The 11,883-nt window shown below is 23.1% G+C and overlaps 1 long non-coding RNA gene across 2 annotated transcripts; it reads right to left on the bottom strand.

Annotated features, from left to right (window-relative positions):
* Nucleotides 1-979: 979 nt before the first annotated feature.
* On the bottom strand, nucleotides 980-11,513 carry LOC131654870 (uncharacterized). Of its 2 annotated transcripts, XR_009299588.1 has the most exons (5): nucleotides 10,945-11,513; nucleotides 10,664-10,708; nucleotides 10,121-10,209; nucleotides 9,317-9,405; nucleotides 980-1,216 (listed from the first exon to the last, which is right to left on the bottom strand). It is a non-coding gene; the product is annotated as an uncharacterized LOC131654870 (long non-coding RNA). The 2 variants fall into 2 exon arrangements; XR_009299587.1 differs by lacking the exon at nucleotides 980-1,216 and having other exon boundaries at nucleotides 8,544-9,405.
* Between the last annotated feature and the right edge of the window lie 370 nt (nucleotides 11,514-11,883).

Raw genomic sequence — 11,883 nt, 5'->3', positions numbered from 1 at the left:
ATATATAATTCATAAGTAGTTTTCTCCCTTTTGAAATCGTAAATATTTGTTGTAAACATATAATTATTAATAAATTTATCTTTTAATTATATGAATATGTTGTATTTGTCCCTTTAAGCCATCAAATAAAGAAAATGCAATGATCATAATTAAGTGACCATTAAAATAATAAATCAAGTTAGATATTAGGAAGAAGATTATGGAGCCTCATGAAGAAATTGATGATAGAAGAAGGGTATTTGAATTTGTTTGCAGAATAATTAAATGGTAGGAGAGAGAAGAGGATAAATGAAATGATTTGATAGCAGAAGAGTGGTTGAAAATTACAGTATGACATTGGGAAGGAGAAAAGAAAAGATGATGAAAATATATAGGTGATTAGACAAATGAATAGATTTAAAAAGATTTGATCGGTAGAAAACAAAAATAGAAATAACATAAGAAAAATAAAGGAAATAAATAAGGTAAATAAAAAATAATCAAAATCAAAATTTTCAAACCATTTTAAAAACAACAAAAAATATTATTTTAGAAAGAAAAAAAGTTTAAAAAATAATTAAAAAATGAGATCTAAAAAATTTAAATTTTTTAACCAATAGAAAATAGGAAGAAATTTAAAACCAAAAAATTTTAAAAAGTATGCACAAACGTTAAACTTGAAAATGAGTAATTGAATCAATAATTTAACAGTAATAATGATTTAGTGTATGTTTGGAAACAATTCTCCCACCGCCACCGCACGTTTCTATCTATGTTTCAATAGCATCTTAACGTGAAATCTTAAAAGCTACAAATAGTAGCTTCATATAAACGCACGTTTACAGATTTCCACCGTGGAAACAAACATAGGCTTAGTTAACATTATAATTCAATCAATATTTTAAATGCACAAAAAAGAAGAGTAATTGAAAAATAATTGCATTGATATCTCATTAATGTTTTTAACCAAAAAATAAACGTAAACACTTTTAGACTCCTGCAAACTTATTATGAAAAGTTGATAAACTTACTTACATTATAATTATAATAATGTCTCGTCTCATCTATTACTCTTGGAACTCACAAAAAATAATACAATTTTCAAGACAGTATAGTATACTCCTTTGCATCTATTACTCTTGGAACTCACAAATAATAATACAATTTTTAAGACAGTATAGTATACTCCTTTGCATCCACACATTGGACAACACCCATAAGACTTGTTTGTTCTTCCCTTCAAATTACACATAAAAAAAATAGAACAAACATTTCCGGTTAAAACTCAAGAAAAATAATAAACATGTAACCATTCAAATTCAAAATAATAATAATAATAATAATAATAATAATAATAATAATAATAATAATAATAATAATAACCAGAAATGAATAAAAATTCACTACGAAACTTTATGATTAAAAAAATTTCCTTTTCTAATTTTTTAAAATATAATTTACTTTTATCAATAATTTTGGTCAGGATACCCGTGCATTCGTAGGGGTATTGGTGTGTCACACATTTATTTCTAAAATGTAATAAGAATAAAAAATAATACATTTGTGAAAAATATATTTTTCATGTTTAATTTCTTCAAGTGAAAAGAGAAGTTATAAAATTCAATTATTCAAGGTATATTTATAGGAGGTACTTTTATTAATAATAACTATAATTTACAATTATTTCTTATTTTTTATTTATAAATATAAAAGTAGCATAAAATTAAAAACCATTAATAATTCTAATGTGTTTTCATTCTTGACCATTATAATTATTAATGTATATCTTTTAATTAAAATAATTTACTACTAAAATTGTAATGTCGGATAAGTTTATTGAATGACCATGAAATAAACTAAATTTATCGATCATTTTAGAAAATTATTTTAAATGTTGATCATAAAAAAAATTCTATTTCAATATCGAAAATGCTTTGAATATCAATCATTCATAAATATACATTTAAAATGATAAATTTTCTTTATTCTTCTCAGAAATATAGCTTAATTACAATTTAAAATATTCTCATTTTTTAATTAGAAATTATTGCATATTTAACATTTTTTTTGCTATATATAAATATTGATTGTAAATATGCAATTAAAACAATAATTTTTTATAGTTTCTATATAATTCGTATATCTACTTTTAATATAATAAAGTAGAAGGCATATGAAATTCTATAATTATCCCTCTAATCTCCAATTTGAGGGTGATAAACGGGGACATAGATGTAATTGCATCTCCTTTAATACTTTAATTAATAAATAAATTTTTTAATCATTTGGTAACCTTTCAATTATCCTTTTTTTGTTTTACCATCATTATAACGTGAAAAAGTTTTTTTGGAATTGTGCAATCTTTCTTGGAATACAGCAAAACCACCTCCACACTTCTCCTCTTTGATTTCTGAGAAACCCTTCAATTTTCTCTCATTAATCTATATATTATGGCTTTTGATATCAACCAACAAACCCTAAACTACAATAACTGCATAATGCATCTCTCATTAATTTTTGTTTATGATTTTTCTTTTAAAATCGTTCTTCTTTGTTTGATAGCGTTTTCCTCTGCATCTTACAATATTCTCATCTGTGATATACTTATGTTTTTTAAAATCTATTACATGTTCCTTCATCTTTGTTGTTTGATATCGTTTTATTTTTCTGTTTTTTGATTAATCGTTGTTTTCCTCTTCCATCTTTCAATATTCATTATAACTTTTTATTTGAATCTAAAAAATCGTCTTAAAAATTATTGACAGGTTCAAATCCCAACTTTTCGAGTGTAGGAGCATTTGCACCTGCTATGGACGTTGATGCAAACAAGCATTTGAAGAAGGTAGGTAGGTTATCATGGATGCGCAGTGATAATGCTTTGCAAACACTTGAAATCATTTTATATTTTACTGTATCTAGCATTTGGAGATTTTACTGTATCGTGTATGGAGCAGAATGGAATATTTGGAAATGTTTCATCACTATGTCTTCAATCTTTAAATATGTCATATGTTTGTAAATATGTCATATTGTTTTCTTCATTCATTTTTTAATCTTTAATTCTAAATTTTTACAGTGTCAATATAAGATGCATGCATCTTGCAAATTGCCATCGAATTTCAAATAAAGCTTCAGTGAAGTTGTGAGAAAACTTCCACTGTTAGAGGAGATGGACATTTTAATGTGCAATCTATAGAAGAGTTCTCTTGAAGTTGGACATTTCAATATGCAACCTATGGAAGAGTTCTCTTGAAGTTCTTGGACGTTCTTGCCCAGTTTTGAAATCGTTCAAATTTGCAAGGGTGTATGAATACATGGAATGTTCTAATGAAGTGACTTTTGTTATTGCAGAAACAATGAAAGCACTGCACCATTATGATATTCAAGGAAATCTGCTTACTATTAATTTAGTTACCAACTTCAATAATAATCGATTTTTTTTTTTTATTTTCATCCCTTTTATCTACTACTGTATTTATTTTTTCCTAAATTATCAAATTAAGAATGGAATAACCATTACAAAATTTCAAGGGATGTATATGCATTCAATAAAACTAAAAAGTATTTAATTTTTAAGTGGAACGATGCGAATACACTATGGTTGGAAATAGCTACTGTGAGGTCATGAAAGAGGTTTTTTTAGAATAAATTAATTGTACACTTCATTTTAATTGTTTTGGAGAAAAAAATTGTATTTTTAGTTGTCATTTTTAAAATTCATTCCAACATTATTATTCGTTTGTAAATAATGCATATTTATTTATTAGCACAACGAACAAAAATAGATATATCATTTGATGATAATTAAGTGTATTGTAGAAGTTTAATAATGGAAAAAATAAACTTACTGCTCTTCACATGAAAAAATAAATTTACTTCTCTTCACATGAAAGTAATTTTTTTTCCATTATTTTTTGATTGCACCTGTTTAACTTTTCACATGAAAAAAAAACATAAGTTTTATTATTTTTTAATATGATAATTTATTTTTCTCTGCAATATTATTTATTTAAAGACATGATTAAGATTTACTTTGTAAGCATGTTGTTGCATTCTATAAATATCAAGCATATGCAAAGTATATACTTAAACATTTTATTATAAAATATTAACATTAAAAAATTACATAAATATTTTTTTTTTATAAAAAAATGAAATAATTATGATTGGTGAATACATAAAGTTTGAATGATAATATAAATTTGTTAATCTTAATGAGCGATTCTTATATTTCCTTTTTTTTAATCACTTATTCTTTTTCCAATAAATGTGAATTAATTATTAATTATAATAAATTGTTATTCCCTTTCTATTTCCAATAAATATCATTTAATTTTCTACTTTTAATATATAAAAAGTAATTACCACCAAAAAATACATTATTATCCTAACTAATACATAATCATTATTAAAAACAACACAATTAATACATCCAATTTTAATTGATTCTTTCCATTATTTCCATAAAATTACACGGTTTATAGAGCAAACAATGTTGCACTCAAAAAACTCTTACGTATTCCAAGCAACATGCATCATTACAACTTTAATGAGAGTTGAATAGACAACCACTATATTAAACAATGCAGTGACAACCTAAAAATTCAAATTGACAAAATTGATTCAACCGGTCATTATTATTCTCTAATCTCTGCAACTACGGTTGTTTTTCTATTTGTTAAAAATATATTTGTGAACACAAATAAGAAAATAATTCAATCTAAATCCAAATTTATGAGAATAAATAAATGATTATAATATTAATGTATAATTATAAAGATGACTAATTTATAGGTAAAGAAATATTATATTTTTAATGATAATTGAGTTATAAATATCGCTAATTTATAGTTAAAGAAATATTATATTTTTAATCTTAATTGAGTTATATTTGTGAATACAAATAAAAAATAAATCAAACTAAATGCATATTTATGTTCAACCATATTATAGCTAAATTATTTAATAATTATTTATTTTTAAAATACTTTATAGTCATTTTTTTATAATTACTGTGAGAATAAATTATTTAATTTGTATCAAATAGAATGAGATTTCTCAATAATGATTTACACTATTCTAAAAGTGTATGCGTGATTATTATTGATATTTATTTATCTTCATCTCCTTAAAAATAATAATATCACATTCATTCTTTTTTCAAGTGAAATATTTGGATGCTTTTGTCATTTTTTTTTATGTTCTTTCAGGTGATTATTCAAATAGGATGAATTAGATTTTAATTATTTTTCCTTTTTTAGTAATAATAAAATACAATAATTATTAATAATTGGGAAGTTTGAAATATCACATTTAATGAGGCCAATTACAATTGATACATTCATTGTTATTCACGTGAAAAAATTATTAGTAAAAAAAAATTATGTTGAACTATTCCACTTCCAATGCAATTTTTGGCGGCTCTCCATCACGTTTCATGTGCATAAACCAATTTCAATGTTATTTTGCAATTATTCTCTTGGAAACATTCACAACCCTTCAAATTATTATTATGTTTATTTTATTTATTATATATTGTGATAGGAAGGGTATAATCAAATTGATCATCAATAATAATAATAACTAATAAATTATAAAACAATATTTGTAATTTGACATAAAAACTTAATTATATATATATATATATATATATATATATATATATGCAAATTAAAATCTTAAGTTTTAATAATTGTAATTATAATATTTATTTAAGGAAAGAAAATATATTTATTTTTAACTATGACATTTACTATTATAATAACCTATGATACTCACAAAAAATGAGAGCATTTATAATAAATCTATTAATTGATTGCTGTAATAAATCAATTCAGGCCCTTCAATATAATTACCACTATTATTAACTTTTATTCTAATCACACATGACTCACACCAAATGCAATGCTTAATATTAAACCCTTAATAATATATGGAACAATTCATCTGAAATCATATCAATTTTATAAGGAAAGTTTTATTGTTTAATATAATCATTTAATTATTTTATTTATTTTTTATCATAATCAATGTTGTCTTTTAATATTTTTTATTTGAAGTTATATTGATTAAACTGAATCTGTTAGACAAAAGAATAGATTGATCTTATATACATTCATCCACATGCTGAAAAATTAAATGACCCAATAGAGGTAGGTATTAGCTGTAGGTGATAATAATTAATCGTCTTTTTTAATTAGTTGTAATTGAGTTTAGGTGGTAATAATTCATTTTATAGGTAATTGTAGGTAATTATTAGTTGTATCAACAAGACTAAATTCATTTTATAGAAAATTTTAAGAAAATGTCATTGGGAATATGCAGTTTTAGGTGATAATAATTAATCAGTCTTTTTTAGTATTTGCAATTATTACTGCTTTTTAAGAAATTATTCATCTACTATTATAATATTAATAACTACTATCATAATAAAAAAAAAATCATTTCTACCAAAATTAATTTCATTTCCAAGTTTAAACTAATATTTTAATTGGATTTACATGTCTTCAATTATCTTTTTCATCATTAACTCATATTAACACGCCTATATCTTTAGTATTTGACAATATTAAAAAGAATCATTATTTTTTGGATGCTACACATTTTTCGATGACAAAGTTTTTCAATATCTAAAAGCAATCATTATGCTTAATTAATCATAAAAAAAAGTAGAATTCAATTATAATATCAATAAATATAACTCTCTACCTTCCATACAATACAAATAAAATAATTAGTATCTTGACATAATTCAAACCCAAATGGAGGAATCTGAAAAGTATGAAATAATTAAAAATAAACGTACAAAAAATATTTTATATAGAATTAAAAATTAAAAATTAAATACATACAAACATATTCTCATATTTCCAATACCTTCATTACCTAAACATGCACCTAAAAAACACTATTATAGGGTTGACATTAATTTTAATTTATATTCATTATTTTAATATCCATAAAAAATAGTTGATATTAATTTTTATTTTTATTTATTCCTTTAATATCCATAAAAATATCAAATATATCGTACAAACAGAGAGTTAGTATTGACCTTTTTTTCTATAAAAATTAATTCAATCAATGACATGTAATTTTTTTAAAACAAAAATATCATATATTTGATAAAAATAATATATGATATTATGACATGATACAACGAAAAATAAAATTGACTTGAAAAAATGTTAGCATTTTTATATTAAAATATTAGTATTTTTTATATTAAAATGTTAGCATTTATACTAAAATATGATACAAATATTTGTTAATACAAAAAAAAACGAGTGACAAAAAAATTTCTTATGAAACACACAAATTTATTATTCTTCTTTATATTTAAAACAATAATTTAATATATCAATTATAAATCTTATTCAATATATTATAACACTGTCATTTAATTTTACGGTATACATTTAAAATATTAATTAATTAATTCTATTTTATTTTAGTTTTTCAAATTTGTTTTTGACTTAGAACATTTTTTTTTACCACTTCTTAAAATCAATTCAAACTATTAAATATCATTTATCTTATTTCTCTTTTTTTTATATGAACAAATATCATATACTTTATGACGATATTGTATGATGCATGTGAACGCAAGATAAATGACTACTTAATTATTTTATTTATTTTTTCTACTATAGTATATATTTCTAATTAAATTAATATTTATATGATTATTATAATTTCAAATATTTTTTCTTCTTAATGTGCATATCTTTTATATATATTTATTAACCATCGTTATATATTTATTTATTATTTATATCGAATTAACGTGACCCGTGCGAACGCACGTATTTGCAATTATTACTGATTTTTAAGAAATTATTCATCTACTATTATAATATTAATAACTACTATCATAATAAAAAAATTCATGTCTACCAAAATTAATTTCATATCCCAATTTAAACTAATATTTTAATCCAATTTGCATGTCTTCAATTATCTTTTTCATCATTAACTCATATTAACACGCATATATCTTTAATATTTGACAAAATTAAAAAGAATCATTGTTTTTTGGTTGCTACACTTTTTTCGATGACAAAGTTTTGCAATATCTAAAATCAATCATTATGCTTAATTAATAAATTGGCATAATCCAATTAATTATTACGTTGACAAGTAATAATTAATTGGATTATGCCAAGTTACAAAATTATTTAAAAAATATAGATTGATAATTTCACAACTGCTTAATACACTTTTTTAGTATCAATAAATATTTTTTTAAAATTCTTTTTAATTGTCATTTCATAAATAAATATACTTTTTTATATGTCATTTCGAGACTTATACTACACTTTTATTATTATTTAATCAATAATACTCATATTGAATTTTACGGGATACATTTAAAATATTAATTAATTAATTCAATTGTATATACCGGATCAATTTTACGAAAATAAATTATAAATATTTTTATAAAGAGGAAAAAGTTTTCTGTTGATACAATTATTTTTATAAATGGTATCAAGTTCTAAATACTTTTAGAAATGGAAATAAGTCAACTGTTAATACAATTATTTTTGTTAAACGGGAATAAATTACAAATATTTTTATAAACAGAAAAAAGTTAAATGTTCGTACAATTATTTGTATAAACGGAATTAAGTTATAAATATTTTACTTATCACGTTCCATTTTTCAAAAAAAAAAGTTTCTTTTAAGTTTTTCAACAATTGTTATTTGTTCAAGATTTGTCACAGATTTCTTATAAAACTTAACTATCTTTAAATTTATTTTCTATTGATAAAATCATTTAATATCAATAGTATCCATAAATTTACAATACATAAGAATTTAAAAATTATAGGCATGCCCGACGAGCCGAACCTGTTTTTTTTACGGGCCGACAAAATATTGACTTAAATTGAACAATATTAGAGATCATGGGTTTAATGACTTCTCAATTACTATAACATATGTGTTTTTTAACGGATATTAGAGATCATACGTTCAATTTATTAAATTTAATCATATTATTAAACCAATATATTTTTTTGGTGTGTAATATATTTTATCTTATAATATTTATTAAGAGAAATTGTAAAATTAAATTAACAATTACCAAACCTATTTTTCCACCATATATTTAGTTTGATAGCAATTACCAAATCTATATACTCCTAACAACTACTAATAACTTGATAAATTAAATTAATATTTGTATGACTTCGTATTAATTAATATACATTTTTTTTGCTATAACTATATAACATTTATTTAATATTTATTTCGACTTTACGTGACCCGTGCGAACGCACGGGTCCATTACTAGTTGTAATAAAAATAACATTCAAAAGAATATTGTACACACCTAAAATGAATTTCCCTTGATTCATAAGAAAACATCGTGAGATTTGCAACCAGAAGTCACATTTATGCATTGATATTAAGATTTGATCTCTGCCGAATATAGAGTAAATAAAATATAGTTAATATATTGCAGACAAATCATGAGAAATTAAGCAAACAAATAAGCTGAGAAATTAAAGGTTGGCAGAAGAATGTGAAAAGGGGCGAAATTATAAAATTCAAGTGAAAAGAGAAGTTATAAAATTCAATTATTCAAGGTATATTTATAGGAGGTACTTTTATTAATAATAACTATAATTTACAATTATTTCTTATTTTTTATTTATAAATATAAAAGTAGCATAAAATTAAAAACCATTAATAATTCTAATGTGTTTTCATTCTTGGCCATTATAATTATTAATGTATATCTTTTAATTAAAATAATTTACTACTAAAATTATAATGTCGGATAAGTTTATTGAATGACCATGAAATAAACTAAATTTATCGATCATTTTAGAAAATTATTTTAAATGTTGATCATAAAAAAAATTCTATTTCAATATCGAAAATGCTTTGAATATCAATCATTCATAAATATACATTTAAAATGATAAATTTTCTTTATTCTTCTCAGAAATATAGCTTAATTACAATTTAAAATATTCTCATTTTTTAATTAGAAATTATTGCATATTTAACATTTTTTTTGCTATATATAAATATTGATTGTAAATATGCAATTAAAACAATAATTTTTTATAGTTTCTATATAATTCGTATATTGTAATAAAAATAACATTCAAAAGAATATTGTACACACCTAAAATGAATTTCCCTTGATTCATAAGAAAACATCGTGAGATTTGCAACCAGAAGTCACATTTATGCATTGATATCAAGATTTGATCTCTGCCGAATATAGAGTAAATAAAATATAGTTAATATATTGCAGACAAATCATGAGAAATTAAGCAAACAAATAAGATATTTTCCAAGAAACAACTTATACAAAAGAGAATTTGAAACTATTCAAATTATCGTGTTCATCAATATGTCTTTTAAAGAGATATTTTTTAATTAAAATAAAATATTACCCATAGTAACAGAGGAGAAATTAAATAACAGAGGAGAAATTATAAATTTTCATGATTTGAAGAAGTGAGAAGAAGAAATAAGGTGAATTTTTAAAAGTTATAGCAAACCCTTATGAATAACATTAAAAAAAAATCTAAAATAGAGAAAAGAAATCAAATAACAGAGGAGAATTTACCAATTTTCATGATTTGAAGAAGTGAGAAGAAGAAATAAGGTGAGTTTCTAAAGGTTGGCAGAAGAAGATGAAAAGGGGGAAAATGAGGCTTACCATATTACCTGGTTGATTGTTGAGAAGATTTCTTTCATAAATTACCTACAACACATGAAAATAAAATTTCAAAAATCAGATCCCTAATTCATATTCTCACAAATTCCAACCTTTCTTATATAAATTACCTACAACACATGAAAATAAAATTTCAAAAATCAGAACCTTAATAACAGAGGAGAATTTACCAATTTTCTTGATTTGAAGAAGTGAGAAGAAGAAATAAGCTGAGTTTTTAAAGGTTGGCAGAAGAATGTGAAAAGGGGCGAAATGAGACTTACCACATTACCTGGTTGATTGTTGAGAAGATTTCTTTCATAAATTACCTACAAAACATGAAAATAAAAATACAAAAACCCAGATTTGGATTTATACGAAATAGAAAAGGGAGTAAGATCTCTTCATCATCACTCTGTATCAACAAAAAACCCAAGATCTGAAGAATAAGAACATATCTGAAACGAAAACCATAAAAATAATGTTAGTGATGTTGAATAAAGAAAAGATGAAACAGTTAAAAGCAAAAACCATAAAAATTTGTATCTTATACTTTTAAAGATTTTAACTTTTACAAAATCTTAATGTGAATCATTGAAACATTTTGTTGTGTTGACTACAATAAGACATAAACAAAAGATGAGACACAGTGACGACGGTGGTGGTGACAGTGGCGCCGTCGACATGAAATTTGGAAGTGGTAAGAAAGGAGATTAGAGTTTAGGGAAGAAGATTTGAGAAGAAAATGAGAAATCACAGGAAAGAGAAGTGGAATGTAGGAGAGAGAAAGAGTGAGAAAAAAAGGAGATTTAGAATAATGGAGAGGGTTGGTGGAGAGAGAAGGAGGAGATGAAGGGTTAACAGCAAAAGAAAAGGAAAGATTTTAATAATAATAAAATAGAAAATTGAAAGAAAGTCTTGCAGACTATCCACGTGGAGGCTTGGTTGATCAGCAGGGCATATTGGGGATTTCCAGAACTATTTCTTTTCTTATATTGTAGATTACTTAATTTTGGTGGAGCTATTTCCACTTGCACAGTTGCACGTTCTTTTAAGATGGTAATGCGATTGCGAGTTACACTTTCGTCGTCTCACTATATTAGAAAAATGTTATCACAGGCTAACTAAATATATATATAAATATTCTAAAAAGTTGTGTCCTCAATTCTTTAAATATTTGTAATTTTTTAATCTAATATAATATTTTATTTTTGAAATCAGTT

Source organism: Vicia villosa, linkage group LG3 (genome assembly GCF_029867415.1).
Source record: "Vicia villosa cultivar HV-30 ecotype Madison, WI linkage group LG3, Vvil1.0, whole genome shotgun sequence".
Lineage (NCBI taxonomy): Eukaryota > Viridiplantae > Streptophyta > Magnoliopsida > Fabales > Fabaceae > Vicia > Vicia villosa.
The sequence above is the reverse complement of the archived record's forward strand: the minus strand, read 5'-3'. Positions and strand labels throughout refer to the sequence as shown.